Here is a 22,157-nt window from a genome sequence, read left to right on the forward strand (position 1 = left end):
TTGAGTGTTTTCTTTCTTAATGTCTTTCTGTTCTTATTTCTGCATGGATACTTTAAATATCCCAATTTGCTTGTTTATTAACACAATTTAAAAATGGAATTCTTTCAGCTTCAGCTTCAGCTGAGGTCCAAGGCCAAGAACAAAACAATAGGTGGTTTCTTCTATATTCTTACATGAATGGCTAGAACAATTATGTAGGGATTTCAGAGGGGGTGGTTCAAAAATTGGTTTTGTACTATGAAAGTATGTAAAAGGGTTGATTTTGAAGAGGTGGTCTGATGTCATTTTAAAATGGACCCCATCCAGCTGGGCTTCATGCGACAACCTTGAGAGCTGAATGGAAGGATGCCTGCAGAGTGCTGTGCGGTGCAGAGCTGAGTGGGGCAGGTAAGCAGCTGGAGGGTGGGATGGCTTTGCCCTCATTTGGGTAGTCACAGTTAGTAGTTCTCAGTGGGAGGGTCTCTGAGAAACCTATGAAAGCACAACATGATAAAAGCATTCAGTGTTTGGACACCTGCCAGGGTACACTAGCATCAGAATATAACTGCTAGCAAGTAAAACTGTCTCTACCCCTTATGTCTCTTCCAGCTGGCCAGTTTTATTATATATCCAGCATTTTGTGGGGCCTTTAAAAATGGCTCCTGTGCTGGCTCCCTCCAAGAGGGTCCACATCCATTCCAGAGGAAACACATACCTCTGGGGAGCTTGTGGGGGCGGAGGTTGGGGGGGGTGGTAGGCGGGGAGCAGTTTGATCTAACAGTGGTCACCTCTGTGAACCCTCCTGCCTGGCAGATAATCCAGTCAGAGCCTTTCACTCTCAATCTCCTTCAATATTAAGTCAAAATCAGCCTCTTTGCCCTGTCAAGCTTCTTGGTACATATATCAAGCTGTCAGAATCATGTCATAAAGCCCCTCTCAGTCAGCATGAAGTTTTGGGGAAGAGTTCCCTCTCTGTGATCAAGGAGAGATAAATGCTTAAGCAATCCAAATTATTTCTCAAAATAACTCCCTCCTTTGATGCCTAAAATGTCTTTCTCCTGACTTCGCCTGGTCTGTGATAGGAAGCCTGCCTTTATGGGGCAGATTTTTAAGTGATTGTTAGTCCAGTTTTTGACCTCAAGCATTTGATACTATTGAGATAGGTTATTGATCACAAAACTGATTTTCGAGACACCACTTTGGTAATGTTTGATAATGGTATACTATATTATCTCTCATTCCAAAACATGGGGGTACTTGCTACTTATTATAGTCTCAGCACTTAGGAGTTTATTAGAATTAAATCAGAAAAAGTCTAATTTTATCAGTGTTACATTGGTTCATTGATTTATCTATTTCTGTCTTACAGCTGAGAGGCAACTTGGAGTTCATATGAGTTAAAAGTAGACAAGAAAGAGGGGGAAAAAATCTCAGTAGACATAGAAAACTTGAGCAACAAATGAAGTTAATACCAACATACATCCTATAAAAAGCTATATAGTTACCATGGATGAGTTAGACCTAGCTCTGAGAATTATCACAATCAAGGTCATAGAATTGATTTTACCTATTCATTTAATTCTCTGTCTCCCTTAACTAATTGTAAGCTCCTTAAGGGCAGTCTTTTATTATTGATGTTTTGTTTCATGTTTTTGCTTTGTATTTTTGTTTTCCACTGACATAGCTCCAGCATCTGAAGCTTTTCATGATGCATGACTTATGCTAAAATGCTATTTGTTGAATAAAAGGATGAATAAATAAATGTATTTTTATGAGTTTTGTTTTTGTTTTTGAAGTTGAAATGCAAATACCTCTCTGGGGATATGTACTATAACTGTGTTCTCTCTGTCTGGTCTTTGTTTTTCAACTGTTAGGAATCTTTGCTGTCATAGGAAAGTTTTTTTTTTTTTTTTTTTAATTCAACTGTATAGAGGTAATATTTACATAAAATAAAATTCAACAATTTTAAGTGTACAGTTTGATGAGTTTTGATAATTTTTATGTAATTGTGGAGTCACCACCACATTTGTGATATTTCCATCACCCAAAGAAAGTGCTCTTGTTCCTATTTGCAGTGAACCTCCTAACCCCACCCACTGCCTGAATTTGGTTCTTACAGTTTTCCAATAACTTTAATCATAGAACATGGTAGTTTAAGAGATTCCACAAGGAATTCCTTGCATTCTGAACATACGTTTTTCTTGTTTCCATTGAGTTTAGCAGCCCAATTTTCCCCTCCGTAATTAAGATCAATCATGCAAGACAGTACAGTAACTCACTTCTTTTCCTGTTGATTCAAAGTCATGAGGAGCCCAAAGTGGCTGGGTGGCAGTCATAACTTTCAATTTTTCAATTGAATCATTGTTATGTCTCCTGGTAGAAGCATTTCTCCTTTGAAAGCAACACCCTAGATCAGCAAAGCCTCAGGTCATGGGGACAGGAATCACAATTTTGCTAATTAATTTACTACGGGTAATAATGAGTGGTGCCACTGCCATTTTCACCGCTTAATTCCCATGTCTGTGAACCTTTGTTATGGCTAAGGATAGCACCATATTGAATGTTGATTTAGAGCACATACAATATCCAACCCCACAAGGCATTGCCACTTAACTAGCACTGTAATTGGCTTTTCAAAAGACCAATGCATCATTCCATAAAGCCAGCTGCTCCAGGATATTGGATAACATGGAAAGACAGGTGAATTCCATGAGCATGGTCCTTTTTTCCTATGAAGTGAGTTCCTTGATCAAAAGCAATGCTGTTTAGAATACCATGATGATGGATAAGGTAGTCTGTAAGTCCACAGATGGCAGTTTTGGCAGAGGCATTGCATGCAGGGAAATAAAACCATATTTGTAGTGCCTCTTCTAGTAGGAACAAAGCACTACCCCTTCCATGATGGAAGCTGCCCAATATAATAAACCTACCGCCAGGTAGTTGATTGATCAACCCATATTAGGGCACTCAGTATTGACCCAATTTACTCATGAGTTCACTGGGAAAGGAAAGGAGTGTCTTAGAAAGAGGATGGCACTCAGTATTGGTCTCTGATACTGACAGATTGGGCATTCAGTAGTGGTTATTGACAGGCAATTGGCAGGCTGGCCTTGGTACATAGAAGTCCATGTTACTTAACACTTGGATAGCCTCCAAGGCAGCCAAAAGGCCAGTTTGTTCATGGGTCCATTGGAAGATGAAAGGAGTGGCTTAGAAAGAAGAAGACTAGTATCCAGAAAACTGGTTCATCCTATCCACATGATTATTAAAATCCTCTACTCCTGTGGCCATCCTCTACCAATATGTATCTTTCCCAGACCACCTGGTCACCAATTTTCCAATAGTATTCCTTCTAAGTCCCTTAACATGCAGCCAAACTATGGTCACAGCTTGTGAATCATTGTAGACCCTTAGGGCTGACTATTTGTCCTTCTAAGCAAAATGAATAACCAGATGAAATGCTCAAAGTTCAGCCCACTACATGAATTTCCCTTCACAGTGGTCTTTTTAGCATTTCCCATAAAAGGAATATAGTGCTACAGCTGTCCACTTTCAGGCCATGTCTGCATATTTTGCAGAACTATCTGTTAACCAAGTCTGAATGTGTTCTTCCTTAGTCAACTAGTAACAGGAAACACACCATGAGGAATTTTCTCTGTTTAACATTTTGTAAATGTAAATAGAAAATTTCTTTCTTTTTTTTTTTTTTTTTTTTTGACAGAGTCTTGCTCTGTCATCCTGGCTGGAGTACAATGGTGTGGTCTTGGCTCACTGCAACCTCCGCCTCCCAAGTTCAAGTTCAAGTGATTCTCCTGCCACAGCCTCCTGAGTAGCTGGGATTACAGGCATCTGCCACCACGCCTGGCTAATTTTTGTATTTTTAGTAGAGGCGGAGTTTCGCCATGTTGGCCAGGCTGGTATCCAACTGCTGACCTCATGATCTGCCCACCTCAGCCTCCCGAAGTGCTGGGATTACAGGCGTGAGACACGGCACGCAGCCAGATTTGTATTTCTTAATGACCTAAATGTGTAACTGAAAAAATTGAAAGACTAAGCAAAATCCTAGATTTTGCAATACCTCTCTGTTTTGTAAAATACACAATTCATTTTTTCTTATCAGTGGTTCAAATAAGTTTCCCTGGTATGACAGAAAAACACTCCTGCCATCATATACTTAAAATTCTGTTATAAAACTAGAATTTGTTACAATAAGTTATGTCTTTTAGTGCTTACCATGTAATAATTAATTTATTAAGGGTTGTTATCTTTTGATTCAGAGATTTAGAGGACGTAATGATAATATAAGTCATATACCACATTGAGAATACTTATTTGTTAAGGATTGCTATCTTTTAATTCAGAGATTTAGAGGACATAGTGATAATATAAGTCGTATACCACATTGAGAATACTTATTTGCCTATTTATGTTCGTATGTTATATGAAAACTTCTTGGGGGTCCCCCAAAATTTATGCTTTCTTCCTTTGGATTAAAATATGCCCTATTTGTAACCAATATTAAATGTTCAGTAAGTTATTAATGAATCAGCCAAGAAACTGAGAGAATAAATAACTTTTAATATACTTACTATTTTTACTTTCACACTAGATGAGCAAAGCACAGTAAAAATTACTGTGGTGAGACTAACTGGTTTAGTCACCTTCATAGTTAGTGTACATTTCAGTAGGAACCCTTATCATACCTAGGAGCTAGGTTAGGCTTTCAGTCTATTTGGAAAGCATGCTAGATTATTGTTCATCTCTATACCAATTTTAAATAGTTTGTGACTGTGAAGTGTTTTTCATAATTTTCATGTTACACGATTTTGTAACATGAACTAGAGCAGTCATTCCTAGACTTTAGTGAGCACAACTATAACCTGGAGAGTTACAGTGAGGTATTATTTTATATTTTGTCTTGTGGAAACTTAGGCAAATTTGTAAAGTAGGCATCTATTGCCAAGATCCCTTTCAATGCCCTTTCTCCCACTCCTTGCTGTATTGATCTTTGCCCCTTTGCCAATATTATCTTATTATTATTATTTTTTTGTTTACTGAGCTCTTTCGTCCCCTGTTCCTCCATTTGTACAACCATTCCCAAGATTGTTTTATCCTCCATTAGCATTATCCAAATTTTGAAATGTTATCTGTCTTTTAGTCCAGTGGCTTACAAACATCTATAAACCAAGTCTTGGAGGAAAACATAAGTGGAGATATTCTAGTTGAAGTTCTTGAGACACCTTCGGGAATTTCTAAGGACCCATGAAGGAGCATTTAAAAATTACTTCTTTGAGATTCCAAAATTTAACTGTTTTTGACTAGTTGACACTTAAGAAAGAGTGAAGCAATATCATTTACATTAGGTTGGCATACATGATAAGTCATATATATATATATATATATATATATATATATATATATATATTCTTGTGATACACACTTTTGAGTAGAAAATACATTTCAAATTAGGCACTACATTGGATAATTACTAATAGAATTTAAGACATCAATGAAAGTCTTTTAATATGGTGGTCAGAGATTTGACTAGGTGCCCTTAGAGTTTCTCAAAATACTTTACAAACTAACATCATTTGACTTTTTCTGAAGATCAATCTTGGTCATATGTAAATTACAGAAAAGAATATTAGAAAAACGATTCACTTGATATTAAAAAAGAGGATGTTTGCGAAGAGCAACTGACCTATTACATACTGTTTTAAATTTGTTTCTAATCTCCAGCTTGGACCTTCTTCGTATATATCACTCACCAATATTAACTTCTTTTTTATATATCTGGAATTATTTTTCCAATGAACAGAAGAAAAACTAATGAAAAACAGAAATAATTCCCAAGTCACAGTATTAAAGGCCGGAGAGATATTAACTGAATATGTTGCAGTGAGCAAATGGAGTATTACAAAAAACTAAGGAATTTTGCAGTGCTTATTGGAAAAATAGCATAGTAGCAAACAAAAGGGTATACTTTTAAGTTTAACTTATGTATCATAGAGTTACAATGTGAAAAATTTAATATTTTCATATAAAAATCATCGACAACTTTAACTTTTGTTAACTATCAGGATATCAATTATGAAACATTAATATCTTCTGATAAAATGGCTAGATTATGATGTAATTAATCTGTAATTCTACAAATAGGAAATATTCCTTGTATGTGTACATATGCATATTCCTACAATCGTCATGTGCACGTAATAAGCAGTAAACCCTATCATTCTGTGGGTTCAATGTTTGCTAGGTGCAAACATTAAACATAGTAAATGCTGTATTTCACATAAATATCCCAAAGAAAAACATTAAAATGTATTTTCAGAGTAGATCAATGGAATTTTAGAAATAGGAAAAACATTCAATTACACTTTGTATCTTATTGTACAGCAGATGACATTAAGATCCAGAGAGGTAAAATGATTACTGAAAGTCAAATAACTAGCTAATTGAAGAGCTGGAATGAGAACTTCCAGGTCCACAAATTCTCAGCCCTCAGGTGGCTCCTTATCTCCATGTACCAACTAAAATGTGATTGGTTATATCTAGATTATATCTACATTTTAATAGACTTTAGGTTGTTTCTCAGTTGAAAGGAGACTTCTTAATGAAGCTTCTTGATTTAATTTTGGGTACATAAATGCTTGCTGTGAATTTGGATGCATTCCTGGCTTCAGACAAATCTACAAACCTGATAAAACCAGAGCTTTAATCAAGAGAATAGAGGGAACCTTTGAAATGCTAAACAATGAAATGAACTGAAGGAAATTCACCCATTTCTTTTTCTTTTCCTTTTTTCTTTTTCTCTTTACCATATAACTTTGAACCTATTTGAAATCCCCTGGAGTGCTAACTTCAGCTGAAGGGTTCAGGAGGACATAAACTCCCAAATTTCACAGAAATGTGAAATGGAGCTCTTTTCCACTTTAAAAAGTATTTTGATTTCTATCTTTTAAAGCTCATGTGGCCTTTGTCTGTCCATGACATTTTTATTTGTAGGTATGGTTTTAATTTGTATACTAAGGCAAATGCATAAGCAAATATGAAAAGAACAAAGAGGGTCTACTGAAAAGGCAGGCAGAGAAATCCTATCTTTTGCTGTTTCAGAGGATGATAAAATGGGTTTTCTTTTATTCTCTTTTTCAGTAGTATAAGAATCACATGCAGGATCTTACAGTTCCCATTTCTAACCAAGAATTTCATTTCAGGCCTTTTCTATGTGAATTTACAATGGCAATTTAAAAAAAAAAGTAAGCAAATAGGTTATGCAAAAGAAAACATGATTAACTTGACCTATGAAAGATTTTTGTTATTCTAACATTGTAATATGAAGAAATATTCAGTATAAGGCTACAACAATGTATCAAGAATTCAGGGGTGAAGCGAGATATCTATTTTGAAGGAAGCATAGGGAAGATCTCGGTAAATTGCTCATGGAAATCACTTTAGGTCTGTTGTTTAAGTTAGAGATACTTGACAGATTAAAAAATGTATCTCTGAAACTTAAGACTAAGTGAACATTTTTAGAAAACTACATTTCAACACAAAAAAGGAACATACTTCACTTTACATCATAGTATTTACATTTTGCAATGAATACCCTGAAGTAAGAAGAAAAGGGAAAGCACAGAGGAACAACTTCAAAAGAATAAACCAGAGTAATGATTCATATATATTTAACGTTCCATGTGTTCGAGTGTTTGTTGAAGCTTTTAGTCCCTTGTGGTGCATTTTTATTAAGTGAGGTACAAGAAAGAAAGAAAAGGAATTCATAAAATGAGGTGGAAGAATAGGAAATATTCTTGAATTCAGTAATGCTAGAATACAATATTGCGAGAAAATCCTTTTCACCTTAACTCCTTTTGACTTACTACCTTGTCCCTACTTCTGCTGTTCTCCTACTTTGTTTCACGTGCTTATCTTAACTCTGATCCTTGGCCTTAGCATAGCATTACTGCTATCTCTGGAGACTGTCACAGCCGCCTGCTGAAGGCCCTCTGAGTGTCCTGTCTGTACCTAGGAATCTCTTTACTTTCTGTCTCTATGTTGTTATTATTACTATTACTACTACTACTACTACTATTTGTTTCTAAGAAAGAGTATTCCTCCTTGATATAATTTGACTCTGTGTGCCCATCCAAATCTCATCTTGAATTGTAATTCCCTCATGTAGAGGGAGGGACCTGGTAGGAGGTGATTGGATCATGGTAGCGGTTTCCCTATGCTGTTCTCATGATAGTGAGTCAGTTGTCATGATATCTGATGGTTTAAAAGTGTGGCACTTCCCCCGCTCTCTCTCTAGCTCTCACTCCTGCCACCATGTAAGAAGTGCCTTGCTTCCAGTTTGCTTTCCACCATGATTGTAAGTTTCCTGAAGCCTCCCCAGCTATAGAGGACTGTGAGCCAATTAAACCTCTTTCCTTTATGAATTATCCTGTTTCAGATATGTCTTTATAGCAGTGGGAAAACAGACTAATACACTCCTTTCAAAGGTAATTTATCACTTGCTTCCTTAAGGCATCTCCTTCACTAGTTATCTGCTCCTGTATATTCCTGTCCAATATCTTTGCTTTAGATTTTCCTCTGAGTAAACAAACTTCATAATGCTTCAAGCTACTATTCTATTTCTCTTTTCTCTATCACCATCAAATTGAGTTTTTAAAAAATATTCCAGTTACTCTTTATTCCCTCACTTCCTACTCACTTGTTATTCCTTTAAATTTTGCATAATCCCCCTGATTTATCTCATACACTTTTGTTCGGATAAATTCTACCTCTACATCTCTAGAGTTAGTCTCTGGTTCTTGTTTGCAAGGAGCAGATAGCAACTGTGCTCCAGTTAAGTAGAAAAGCAATTTAATGAAAGAGTATCAGATCATACAAAGAACAGATGGGAAGACTATGCAAACGATTCAAAAATTAAGCAAGAAAGAACTTACAATTCAACAATATGCCCAATTTTTACAAAGGTAAAGTCAAACCACAAGGAAACCTTTTTATACCCACTAGGATGGCTACAATAAAAAGACACATAATAAGAAGTATTGGCAAGGATATGGAGAAATGGGAATGATCATTGATTTCTGGCAAGAATGTAGAATGGTGAAGATGCTTTGGAAAACAGTTTGACAGTTCCTCAAAATGCTATCATTCTAAGTGTCCATTGGTGGGTGAATGGATAGATAAAATGTGGAGTACAGATACAATAGAAAACATTTCAGTATTTAAAAAGAAGTTACTTTTGTCATTTGCAATGCCACAGATTAGCCTGGAGGTCATTATGCTAAATGAAATAAACTAGGCAAAGAAAGACAAATATTGCATAATTTCACTTATATATGAAATCTAAAAATGTTGAATTCATAGAAGCAGAGATTAGAATAGTGGCTGCCCAGGGCTGGTGGTGGGAGAAGGATAAAGGGAGATGCTGGTTAAAGGGACAAAGTTTTAGTTAGACAGGATAAACAACTTTTGGAGATCTATTGTACATCATAGTGACTACAGTTAATGTATGGTCTACTATAAAATTGCTAAGAGATTAGATCTTAAATGTCATCACACAAAAATATTAAGTATGTGAGGTGATGGGTATGTTAGTTGTCTTGATTTAATCATTTCACAATGTGTGTGTCTATGTATGTGTATACTGAAACAGCACATTGTAAATCCGTAAATATATACAATTTTTATTTGTCAATTATACTTCAATAAAGCTATCAGTGAAACTCATCTGTTAAAACAGAAGGGAAGAAAAAGTTAAACATGGAGTTGTCGTATGGCCCAGCAATTCCATTCCTGTATAGCCAAGAGAAATGAAAATATGTATGTCCACATCAAAACATACACACAAATGTTCATAACAACATTATTCATAATAGGCAAAAGGTGAAAGCAACATGCGTGTCTGCCAACTGATGAATGGAAAAATAAAATGTAATCTATCCATATAATCATTTGGCAATTAAGCTGTGAAGTACTGATACATACAACATGGAACTTTGAAAACATTATTCTAAGTGAAATAAGCCACTCACAAAATATTGCACATTGTCAGATTTATTTTGATGGATGTCCAAAGTAGAAACATACATAGAGATGGAAGGGAGAATAATATTAATATTTATTTGGAGGGAGGTGAAGGTTGAGTGTTAATGGGCACAGAGTTTCTTTTAGATGATGAAAGTGTCCTAAAATTATATCATAGTGATGGTTACAAACTCTGTGAATATACTAAAAGCTACTAAGTTGTAAATTTTAAATGGGTGAATTTTGTGTTGTATGAACTATATCTCAATGAAGCCATTTTTATTAAAGTCAATCAGGGACCAAGGAAGGTCATTCAGAATAAGGCATATCTAGCCCTGGCCACAGGACCAGTCAGATTTCTGTGCTGTCAATGGTCCTGTTACACCTGAATACATGCTGCCTCTGCCACCAGTGGGCAAAGATATTGAGTGTTGGTGGTGACATGAGGCCTTTTATCTTTTCTCTTTCTGTGTCAGCCACCTCAGACGCATGCCCTGAGAGGGAACAACTGATTGTCCAAGTTTAAGACAAGTCTCTGAGGTCTAATGTTGGGGTCCGCGTGTTTCCTAAACAAAGGAATGAACACACAAGACAACACAAGACAAGACAAACATGGCGGCCGCCCCGAACGACACGCTCTGCTTTATTTTATACAGTCATTTGTGGAATGTTACCAAGTCACAAGACGCATTGTTGTTTTTCTGACTTTTCCTTGACTTTCTGGATTTTCAAGATGTTTACACATAAACAAGCCCCCAGGGTCTGCCGTTTGCAGCTGGCTCCTTTGTCCTTCCTGCAAACAGGGAAGGAACACCCTGCTTCATTTGCAAGAGCAGGACTTATCAGGAACGTCTCGTTTGTGAGCATGTAGTCCTCTACAGTCTAAGGTCAAGGAATTTGGGGGAACAAATACCTGATCTTTTATATAAACAAAAACAATGTTCTACTCTCTAACTATAAACAAGGGAGTTCAAACACTAGGCGGCTATAAAATGAAAACTGTTACCTAGGGTCTCTACAGAAATATATGGATTTGTTTTCCCTATTGTCAGTTGTACCATCTAACTCAACGGCCTGCCTAAACCTGAACATTAGAATCCTCAGGACTGGGGGTAGGAGAACACTCTGGCTTTAAAAATTGTGGTACATATATGCCATGGAATACTATGCAGCCATGAAAAACTACCAAGTCATGTGCTTTGCAGCAACATGGATGCAGCTAAAGGTGATGATTATCCTAAGCAAATTATTGCAGGAATAGAAGCCTGAATACCGTATATTCTCACTTATAAGTGACAGTTAAACATTGAATACACATGGACATAAAGATGGGAACAATAGACACTGGGACTACTAGAGTGAGGAGAGAGGAGTGGAGAAAGGGCTGAAGAACTACCTACTGGATACTGTGCTCACTCCCTGGGTGATGAGACTATCCATACCCCAAGCCTCAGCATCACGCAGTATACCCATGTAACAAAACTGCCCATGTACCTCCAAATCAAACAAAAAAGAGTACTCAAGACAACCCCCTCAACCGTTATTGGATCGAATTACAGCATTCTCCCTTGACTCTTTAGTGAAAACTCTGTTCCTCCTGACACTGAAAAAAAGTTAGAGTTCGTTTTGATTTCTCACTTCTCATTACTCCCTACAACCAACAAGTGGCAAAGCCCTAAACTCTCTTATTATCCACCCACTCACTTTAAAAATAAATTATTAGTACTGCTACTTTTAATTAGTTGAAGCCTCTGTAATTTTCCATTCAATTTATTTCAATTAAATTGTAACAGGATTTTCTTCTCTCCCAAGATCAAACCACTTCATATGCCACTGCCAGAACAAACTTCTCAAGGCATAGCTTGATAAGCTACTGCCCCGTTCAAAACCTTCCACAATAAAACATGAATTGCATGTTAAACCAAAGTGTGATTGATATTCAAGGTCCTTAAAATTTTACCGATCTCCCTTTCCATAATACTTTCCCAATTTTCTCATTTAGGTAAACATGTATTGACAAGTAAGTTTTGCTTTTCACTTAGTTAAAGTATATAATTCAGTGATTTTTAGTATATTCAACGACAATTTTGAAAAATTGTTTCAAAAATAGATAAACTTAAAATCCAAAGGAATAGACAAATTTACATCATTCCTTTATTGCTACAAATCTAATAATTTCTTACTAGAAAATCTGTCATTTAAATAGGTTTAAATTTAGATAAGTTACTTAAGTTTTCTAAAAATGGTAAAAGGTATTTCCCTGACCCCTTAAAAAATCTGAATAAACATACAATTATTCAACAAGTGGCAAGCTTTTTTTTTTTTTTTTTTTTTTTTTTTTTTTTTTTTTTTTTTTTATTATACTTTAAGTTCTAGGGTACATGTGCATAACGTGCAGGTTTGTTACATATGTATACTTATGCCATGTTGGTGTGCTGCACCCATCAACTCGTCAGCACCCATCAATTCATCATTTATATCATGTATAACTCCCCAATGCAATCCCTCCCTCCTCCCCCCTCCCCATGATAGACCCCAGTGTGTGATGTTCCCCTTCCCGAGTCCAAGTGATCTCATTGTTCAGTTCCCACCTATGAGTGAGAACATGCGGTGTTTGGTTTTCTCTTCTTGTGATAGTTTGCTAAGAATGATGGTTTCCAGCTGCATCCATGTCCCTACAAAGGACGCAAACTCATCCTTTTTTATGGCTGCATAGTATTCCATGGTGTATATGTGCCACATTTTCTTAATCCAGTCTGTCACAGATGGACATTTGGGTTGATTCCAAGTCTTTGCTATTGTGAATAGTGCCGCAATAAACATACGTGTGCATGTGTCTTTGTAGTAGACTAATTTATAATCCTTTGGGTATATACCCAGTAGTGGGATGGCTGGGTCATATGGTACATCTAGTTCTAGATCCTTGAGGAATTGCCATACTGTTTTCCATAATGGTTGAACTAGTTTACAATCCCACCAACAGTGTAAAAGTGTTCCTATTTCTCCACATCCTCTCCAACACCTGTTGTTTCCTGACTTCTTAATGATTGCCATTCTAACTGGTGTGAGATGGTATCTCATTGTGGTTTTGATTTGCATTTCTCTGATGGCCAGTGATGATGAGCATTTTTTCATGTGTCTGTTGGCTGTATGAATATCTTCTTTTGAGAAATGTCTGTTCATATCCTTTCCCCACTTTTTGATGGGGTTGTTTGTTTTTTTCTCGTATATTTGTTTGAGTTCTTTGTAGATTCTGGATATTAGCCCTTTGTCAGATGAGTAGGTTGCAAAAATTTTCTCCCATTCTGTAGGTTGCCTGTTCACTCTGATGGTAGTTTCTTTTGCTGTGCAAAAGCTCTTTAGTTTAATTAGATCCCATTTGTCAATTTTGGCTTTTGCTGCCGTTGCTTTTGGTGTTTTAGACATGAAGTCCTTGCCCATGCCTATGTCCTGAATGGTACTACCTAGATTTTCTTCTAGGGTTTTGATGGTATTAGGTCTAACATTTAAGTCTCTAATCCATCTTGAATTAATCTTCGTATAAGGGGTAAGGAAAGGATCCAGTTTCAGCTTTCTACTTATGGCTAGCCAATTTTCCCAGCACCATTTATTAAATAGGGAATCCTTTCCCCATTTCTTGTTTCTCTCAGGTTTGTCAAAGATCAGATGGCTGTAGATGTGTGGTATTATTTCTGAGGACTCTGTTCTGTTCCATTGGTCTATATCTCTGTTTTGGTACCAGTACCATGCTGTTTTGGTTACTGTAGCCTTGTAGTATAGTTTGAAGTCAGGTAGCGTGACGCCTCCAGCTTTGTCCTTTTGACTTAGGATTGTCTTGGCAATGCGGGCTCTTTTTTGGTTCCATATGAACTTTAAAGCAGTTTTTTCCAATTCTGTGAAGAAAGTCATTGGTAGCTTGATGGGGATGGCATTGAATCTATAAATAACCTTGGGGAGTATGGCCATTTTCACGATATTGATTCTTCCTATCCATGAGCATGGTATGTTCTTCCATTTGTTTGTGTCCTCTTTGATTTCACTGAGCAGTGGTTTGTAGTTCTCCTTGAAGAGGTCCTTTACATCCCTTGTAAGCTGGATTCCTAGGTATTTTATTCTCTTTGAGGCAATTGTGAATGGAAGTTCATTCCTGATTTGGCTCTCTGCTTGTCTGTTGCTGGTGTATAAGAATGCTTGTGATTTTTGCACATTAATTTTGTATCCTGAGACTTTGCTGAAGTTGCTTATCAGCTTAAGGAGATTTTGGGCTGAGACGATGGGGTTTTCTAAATATACAATCATGTCATCTGCAAACAGGGACAATTTGACTTCTTCTTTTCCTAACTGGATACCCTTGATTTCTTTCTCTTGCCTGATTGCCCTAGCCAGAACTTCCAACACTATGTTGAATAGGAGGGGTGAGAGAGGGCATCCCTGTCTTGTGCCAGTTTTCAAAGGGAATTTTTCCAGTTTTTGCCCATTCAGTATGATATTAGCTGTGGGTTTGTCATAAATAGCTCTTATTATTTTGAGGTACGTTCCATCAATACCGAATTTATTGAGCGTTTTTAGCATGAAGGGCTGTTGAATTTTGTCAAAAGCCTTTTCTGCATCTATTGAGACAATCATGTGGTTCTTGTCTTTGGTTCTGTTTATATGCTGGATTACGTTTATTGATTTGCGAATGTTGAACCAGCCTTGCATCCCAGGGATGAAGCCCACTTGATCATGGTGGATAAGCTTTTTGATGTGCTGCTGAATCCGGTTTGCCAGTATTTTATTGAGGATTTTTGCATCAATGTTCATCAGGGATATTGGTCTAAAATTCTCTTTTTTTGTTGTGTCTCTGCCAGGCTTTGGTATCAGGATGATGTTGGCCTCATAAAATGAGTTAGGGAGGATTCCCTCTTTTTCTATTGATTGGAATAGTTTCAGAAGGAATGGTACCAGCTCCTCCTTGTACCTCTGGTAGAATTCAGCTGTGAATCCATCTGGTCCTGGACTTTTTTTGGTGGGTAGGCTATTAATTGTTGCCTCAATTTCAGAGCCTGCTATTGGTCTATTCAGGGATTCAACTTCTTCCTGGTTTAGCCTTGGGAGAGTGTAAGTGTCCAGGAAATTATCCATTTCTTCTAGATTTTCTAGTTGATTTGCGTAGAGGCGTTTATAGTATTCTCTGATGGTAGTTTGTATTTCTGTGGGGTCAGTGGTGATATCCCCTTTATCATTTTTTATTGCATCTATTTGATTCCTCTCTCTTTTTTTCTTTATTAGCCTTGCTAGCGGTCTGTCAATTTTGTTGATCTTTTCAAAAAACCAACTCCTGGATTCATTGATTTTTTGGAGGGTTTTTTGTGTCTCTATCTCCTTCAGTTCTGCTCTGATCTTAGTTATTTCTTGCCTTCTGCTAGCTTTTGAATGTGATTGCTCTTGCCTCTCTAGTTCTTTTAATTGTGATGTTAGAGTGTCAATTTTAGATCTTTCCTGCTTTCTCTTGTGGGCATTTAGTGCTATAAATTTCCCTCTACACACTGCTTTAAATGTGTCCCAGAGATTCTGGTATGTTGTATCTTTGTTCTCATTGGTTTCAAAGAACATCTTTATTTCCGCTTTCATTTCGTTATGTACCCAGTAGTCATTCAGGAGCAGGTTGTTCAGTTTCCATGTAGTTGAGCGGTTTTGATTGAGTTTCTTAGTCCTGAGTTCTAGTTTGATTGCACTGTGGTCTGAGAGACAGTTTGTTATAATTTCTGTTCTTTTACATTTGCTGAGGAGTACTTTACTTCCAATTATGTGGTCAATTTTGGAATAAGTGCGATGTGGTGCTGAGAAGAATGTATATTCTGTTGATTTGGGGTGGAGAGTTCTATAGATGTCTATTAGGTCCGCTTGGTGCAGAGATGAGTTCAATTCCTGGATATCCTTGTTAACTTTCTGTCTCGTTGATCTGTCTAATGTTGACAGCGGAGTGTTGAAGTCTCCCATTATTATTGTATGGGAGTCTAAGTCTCTTTGTAAGTCTCTAAGGACTTGCTTTATGAATCTGGGTGCTCCTGTATTGGGTGCATATATATTTAGGAGAGTTAGCTCTTCCTGTTGAATTGATCCCTTTACCATTATGTAATGGCCTTCTTTGTCTCTTTTGATCTTTGATGGTTTAAAGTCTGTTTTATCAGAGACTAGGATTGCAACCCCTGCTTTTTTTTGTTCTCCATTTGCTTGGTAGATCTTCCTCCATCCCTTTATTTTGAGCCTATGTATGTCTCTGCATGTGAGATGGGTCTCCTGAATACAGCAGACTGATGGGTCTTGACTCTTTATCCAGTTTGCCAGTCTGTGTCTTTTAATTGGAGCATTTAGTCCATTAACATTTAAGGTTAATATTGTTATGTGTGAACTTGATCCTGCCATTATGATATTAACTGGTTATTTTGCTCGTTAGTTGATGCAGTTTCTTCCTAGCCTCGATGGTCTTTACATTTTGCCAAGTTTTTGCGATGGCTGGTACCGGTTGTTCCTTTCCATGTTTAGGGCTTCCTTCAGGGTCTCTTGTAAGGCAGGCCTGGTGGTGACAAAATCTCTAAGCATTTGCTTATCTGTAAAGGATTTTATTTCTCCTTCACTTATGAAACTTAGTTTGGCTGGATATGAAATTCTGGGTTTAAAATTCTTTTCTTTAAGAACGTTGAATATTGGCCCCCACTCTCTTCTGGCTTGTAGAGTTTCTGCCGAGAGATCTGCTGTTAGTCTGATGGGCTTCCCTTTGTGGGTGACCCGACCTTTCTCTCTGGCTGCCCTTAAGATTTTTTCCTTCATTTCAACTTTGGTGAATCTGGCAATTATGTGTCTTGGAGTTGCTCTTCTGGAGGAGTATCTTTGTGGCGTTCTCTGTATTTCCTGAATTTGAATGTTGGCCTGCCCTACTAGGTTGGGGAAGTTCTCCTGGATGATATCCTGAAGAGTGTTTTCCAACTTGGTTCCATTTTCCCCCTCACTTTCAGGCACCCCAATCAGACGTAGATTTGGTCTTTTTACGTAATCCCATACTTCTTGCAGGCTTTGCTCATTTCTTTTTCTTCTTTTTTCTTTTGGTTTCTCTTCTCGCTTCATTTCATTCATTTGATCTTCAATCGCTGATACTCTTTCTTCCAGTTGATCGAGTCGGTTACTGAAGCTTGTGCATTTGTCACGTATTTCTCGTGTCATGGTTTTCATCTCTGTCATTTCGTTTATGATCTTCTCTGCATTAATGAGTCTAGCTGTCAATTCTTCCACTCTTTTTTCAAGATTTTTAGTTTCTTTGCGCTGGGTACGTAATTCCTCCTTTAGCTCTGATAAGTTTGATGGACTGAAGCCTTCTTCTCTCCTCTCGTCCAAGTCATTCTCTGACCAGCTTTGATCCGTTGCTGGTGATGGGCTGCGCTCCTTTGCAGGGGGAGATGCGCTCTTATTTTTTGAATTTCCAGCTTTTCTGCCCTGCTTCTTCCCCATCTTTGTGGTTTTATCTGTCTCTGGTCTTTGATGGTGGTGACGAACTGATGGGGTTTTGGTATAGGTGTCCTTCCTGTTTGATAGTTTTCCTTCTGACAGTCAGAAGGACTCTCTGTTGGTCTGTTGGAGATTGCTTGAGGTCCACTCCAGACCCTGTTTGCCTGGGTATCAGCAGCAGAGGTTGCCGAAGATAGAATATTGCTGAACAGCGAGTGTACCTGTCTGATTCTTCCTTTGGAAGTGTCCTCTCAGGGGTGTACTCCACCCTGTGAGGTGTGGGGTGTCAGACTGCCCCTAGTGGGGGATTTCTCCCAGCTAGGCTACTCAGGGGTCAGGGACACACCTGAGCAGGCAGTCTGTCCGTTCTCAGATCTCAACCTCCGCGTTGGGAGATCCGCGGCTCTCCCCAAAGCTGTCAGACAGAGTCGTTCGCGTCTGCACCGGCTCCCGCTACTTCCTCTGTTGGTCTTCAGCTGTGCGCTGTCCCCAGAGGTGGAGACTACAGAGACAGGCAGGCTTCCTTGAGCTGCTGTGAGCTCCACCCAGTTCGAGCTTCCCAGCGGCTTTGTTTACCTACTTAAGCCTCAGCAATGGCGGGCGCCCCTCCCCCAGCCTCGCTGCTGCCTTGCGGATAGATCGCGGCAGACTGCTGTGTTAGCAGTGAGGGAGGCTTCGTGGGCGTGGGACCCTCCCGGCCAGGTGTGGGATATATTCTCCTGGAATGCCTGTATGCTTACAGCGCAGTATTGGGGTGGGAGTTACCCGATTTTCCAGGTGTTGTGTGTCTCAGTTCCCCTGGCTAGGAAAACGGATCCCCTTCCCCCTTGCGCTTCCAGGTGAGGCGATGCCTCGCCCTGCTTCAGCTCTCGCTGGTCAGGCTGCAGCAGCTGACCAGCACCGATTGTCCGGCACTCCCTAGTGAGATGACCCCAGTACCTCAGTTGAAAATGCAGAAATCACCGGTCTTCTGTGTCGCTCGCGCTGGGAGTTGGAGACTGGAGTTGTTCCTATTCGGCCATCTTGCTCCGCCCCAAGTGGCAAGCTTTATTAGCGGTTATCAGATATAAGTTATAGGTAAAAAGACATCAAAGAAATAAGCTTTTGGCAACTTACAATAGATGTGTCTTTTTCAATTATAAATACCTACTCTAAAGTGTATATGATTTTAACTGAAAAGTTTTGTTTTGTGTTTTTTTTTTTTTTTTTTTTGCCTTTTTAGACTTCATGGAAGTATAACTGAAGTCCACTGAACTTCACATATTTAAAGCACACAATGTGATAACTTTTGGCATATGCATGCACACCTGGGAAATGATAACCACCGTCAGGATAACAAATATTTCCATTTCTCTGAAAGTTTCTTTGGACCCATTTGTAATCTACCCCCTCATGCACCCACATATTTGATCTGCTTTTTGTCACTATAAACTAGTTTATTGCCATGGTCTGAATGTTTGTGTTCCCGCAAAATTCACATGTTAAAATCCTAAGTCCTAAGTGATGGTATTAGGAGGTGGGTCCTTTTGGGAGGTGATTGGGTCATGGAGGCAGAGATCTCATGAATGTAACAAATGTGAAGGGAACTAATTGGCTCATTCTACCATGTGAGAACACAGCAAGCAGATGCTATATATAAATCAGGAAACAGAGCTCACCAGACATCGAATCTGCTGGAACGTTGATCTTGGAATCCAGCCTCTAGAACTGTGAGAAATAAATTTCTATTGTTTGTAAGCCACCCACTTTATGGTATTTTGTTATAGCAGTCTAAATGAGCTAAGACATTGATTCCCTAGAATCTTATATGAATGGATTTATAAGATGTGTTTATTTTCCCCCTTTTTGCTTTTGATTTTTGGCCTGGCTTTGTCCACTTAGTATAATGATTTTGAGATCCATCCATGTTATAGCATGAATTGATAGTTTCTTTCCATTGCTAAGTAGTGTGTCATTAAATGGATATATCACAATATGTTAACTCATCATATTTTGGACATTTGGGTTGTTTAGAGTTTTTGTCTATTTCAAATCAAGTTGTTATGAATACTTGTGACCTGGTCTTTGTGCAGTCACACATTTTGGTTTCTCCCCGGTAAATACCTAGGAAAGGAATATCTCATGTGTCTGATAAGTATATATTTAAGTTTACAAGAAACTTTCCAACTCTTTTCCAAAGTGATTATACCATTTTACATTCCCACTGGCTATGTAGGAGAGTCCCAGTTGCCCCATATCTTTTCTGCTTCTGTTTTAATTTTTTAATTTTCATTTTGCCCATTCTTCTGCATGGGTTGTGGTGAATTTGCATCCCCAAAGACTAATGATGTTTTATACCCTTTCTATGGGTCATCTGTGTACTTTCTCTTTCAAGATAACTATTAAACTCTTTTGCTCATTTAAAAATATACTGAATTGTTTATTCTGTTATTGAGTTGTAAGCATTTTATCATTGACAATATGACAGTTTGTTTTTATCAAGTAGTAGGTTTTTTTAAAATAATGTATTGTTTTTATAATACAACAAGATGACAATTCATGAAAGGACATATATAAACTAAGATAATGTTAACTATCTAAATTAAAAGATCATAATTCAAATTGCTAATAATAATCTTTGTGTAGAAACAGCTATAATTTATGAAATGCACCTACCTTCTCATGAAGACTATGAAGCCTTGCCACAAATTCAATTATTTAATTTATAGTAATCATGTTGTGTTTTTTGTGCTTAAATAAACATGCATGATCACAGACAGCACAAAACCTATTTATAGGGATTTTTAGTTTTCTTTAAAATGGATTCCAAGCATCCTTTAAATTGTGAGTAGCAACAGGCTATGTCCTTAAAGAAAAAGGATTCTCTCTAAAAGAAGTATGCAATAGCTATTCAATACTGCAGGAGTGGTTATATAACTAAGTGATGGAAATGAGCAGTGCTCTGCTAACTCTGTTTTAGTGTAACAACCTTCTGTTTGGTCACTGAGTTCTAATTTCTCATGCTAGCAGCCAAACATGTACTCTATTGCTTTGGATACAAGACTCTCATTGTTTTTAGGTGTTTTTCTGTTAGAAATAACTTGATTGTCACTAATAGAAGCTCTGTATGCTGTAGAAAGAGGTCTCAGTGTAGAAATTCTAGGAGTATTTCCAGGTTGTATTGGTTTACCTAAGGTTTTGATTGGTGATGTAAAGGCTGAAGATGGAGATGATAAAGCACATCTGTCACTGTTTTCTATAACACTTGCATCAAAACATGGTTGTACACCAATCATGATGAATTATCTAAAAATTATCCTGTCTTTGCTTAAGGCTTTCTAGACCTACCTACAGTTTAGATTAATAACAAATATGCATTTTCCTGTGTGTTAGACATAACATATTTTGAGATATTCCCATATTATACAAATTATAATATGTAAAAAGCAGATGCTTGAGGAAACCCAAACACAATAACTCAAGTGTCACTGAGGTGACCTTCTGAAGTCAGAGGATCTCCTTGAGTATAGGATCCAAGTGAGCAGGAGATAATGTTGTCTTTCATGGCTGACCAATATATGCTAGACTAAATATACTTTGCCCGGTTGCAGGAGTAGTTGTCTTAACTCCAAGAGGACTCTGCATTAATAAAATGTTTGACTCTCTTCTTGAAGTTAAAAGTGTTGATCCAAGCCCTGGTCTAGAAATTTCATTTTACATATACTTCTAACTGGTGGAGCTCCACTTTTATCTTTATGAGCTGGTGTAACTGGCTATGGCAGTGATGAGCCACCTGCAAGTAAACGTGATCTCATTTCCATTACTCCTACTAGTACCACTAATTGGTTGAACTTATAGAGTCACTGGAAAATCCATCATTAAAAAGACAGGTAAGAACTGAACATTACCTCCTGGCTTTGGAGAAGTGGATGAACTCACCGTCAATGGTTCAGATCCCAACATGGGCACATGTGGTTCCATAGCAAAGGCTGCCATTGTGGTAGGAACTACACTAATCCTGGGACCTTGAGAGTTGTAAGCATTCTTTATATCTTTTTCTAATTTATGTGTTTTGAATATTTTCTCTTAGGTTATAGCTTGCCATTTCATTTCTCCACTATGTCTTTAGAATAATATGTTTTAAATTTTAAATAAGTCCAATTTATAATTTTTAAAAACGGAACTTTATGGTTCATTGCTATTGTTTCCTATGTAAGAAAACTTTGATCACCAGGAGGTTGCAAAGATTTTCTCTTATTTTTTTCCTCCAGGAATATTATAGCTTTTGGTTTTATATATAGGTCTACGATTCACTTTGAGTACATTTTTATGCACAATATATGATAAGAGATGCCACTAATTTATTTTTCCATATGGGTATACAGTTGATACCACATTTCTTGGATTGCCTAGAGGGCAATGTTCCATTGATCTATATGTCACTTTTCTCAAGGCCCATATTCTTGATTACTCTACTTTTAGAATATGTATTGAAATCATGTACAGTAAGACCTTCTCTACTTAGTTCTTTTTTTGAAAAAATTGCTTTAACTATATTAGGTTTTCTGTGTTTTCATATAAATTTTAAAACCACCTTGTTAAATTCTACAAAGAAGACTTCTGCAATTTTGATTGTCTCCTCAATTGTTCAATTGCCAAAAAAATAATGCCCCAATTAT

General features: G+C 37.5%; 1 pseudogene; it reads right to left on the reverse strand.

The window, feature by feature from the left end:
* Positions 1-20,501: 20,501 nt before the first annotated feature.
* On the reverse strand, positions 20,502-21,474 carry LOC104675556 (annotated as a pseudogene).
* Between the last annotated feature and the right edge of the window lie 683 nt (positions 21,475-22,157).

This window comes from Rhinopithecus roxellana, chromosome 6 (assembly GCF_007565055.1).
Source record: "Rhinopithecus roxellana isolate Shanxi Qingling chromosome 6, ASM756505v1, whole genome shotgun sequence".
Lineage (NCBI taxonomy): Eukaryota > Metazoa > Chordata > Mammalia > Primates > Cercopithecidae > Rhinopithecus > Rhinopithecus roxellana.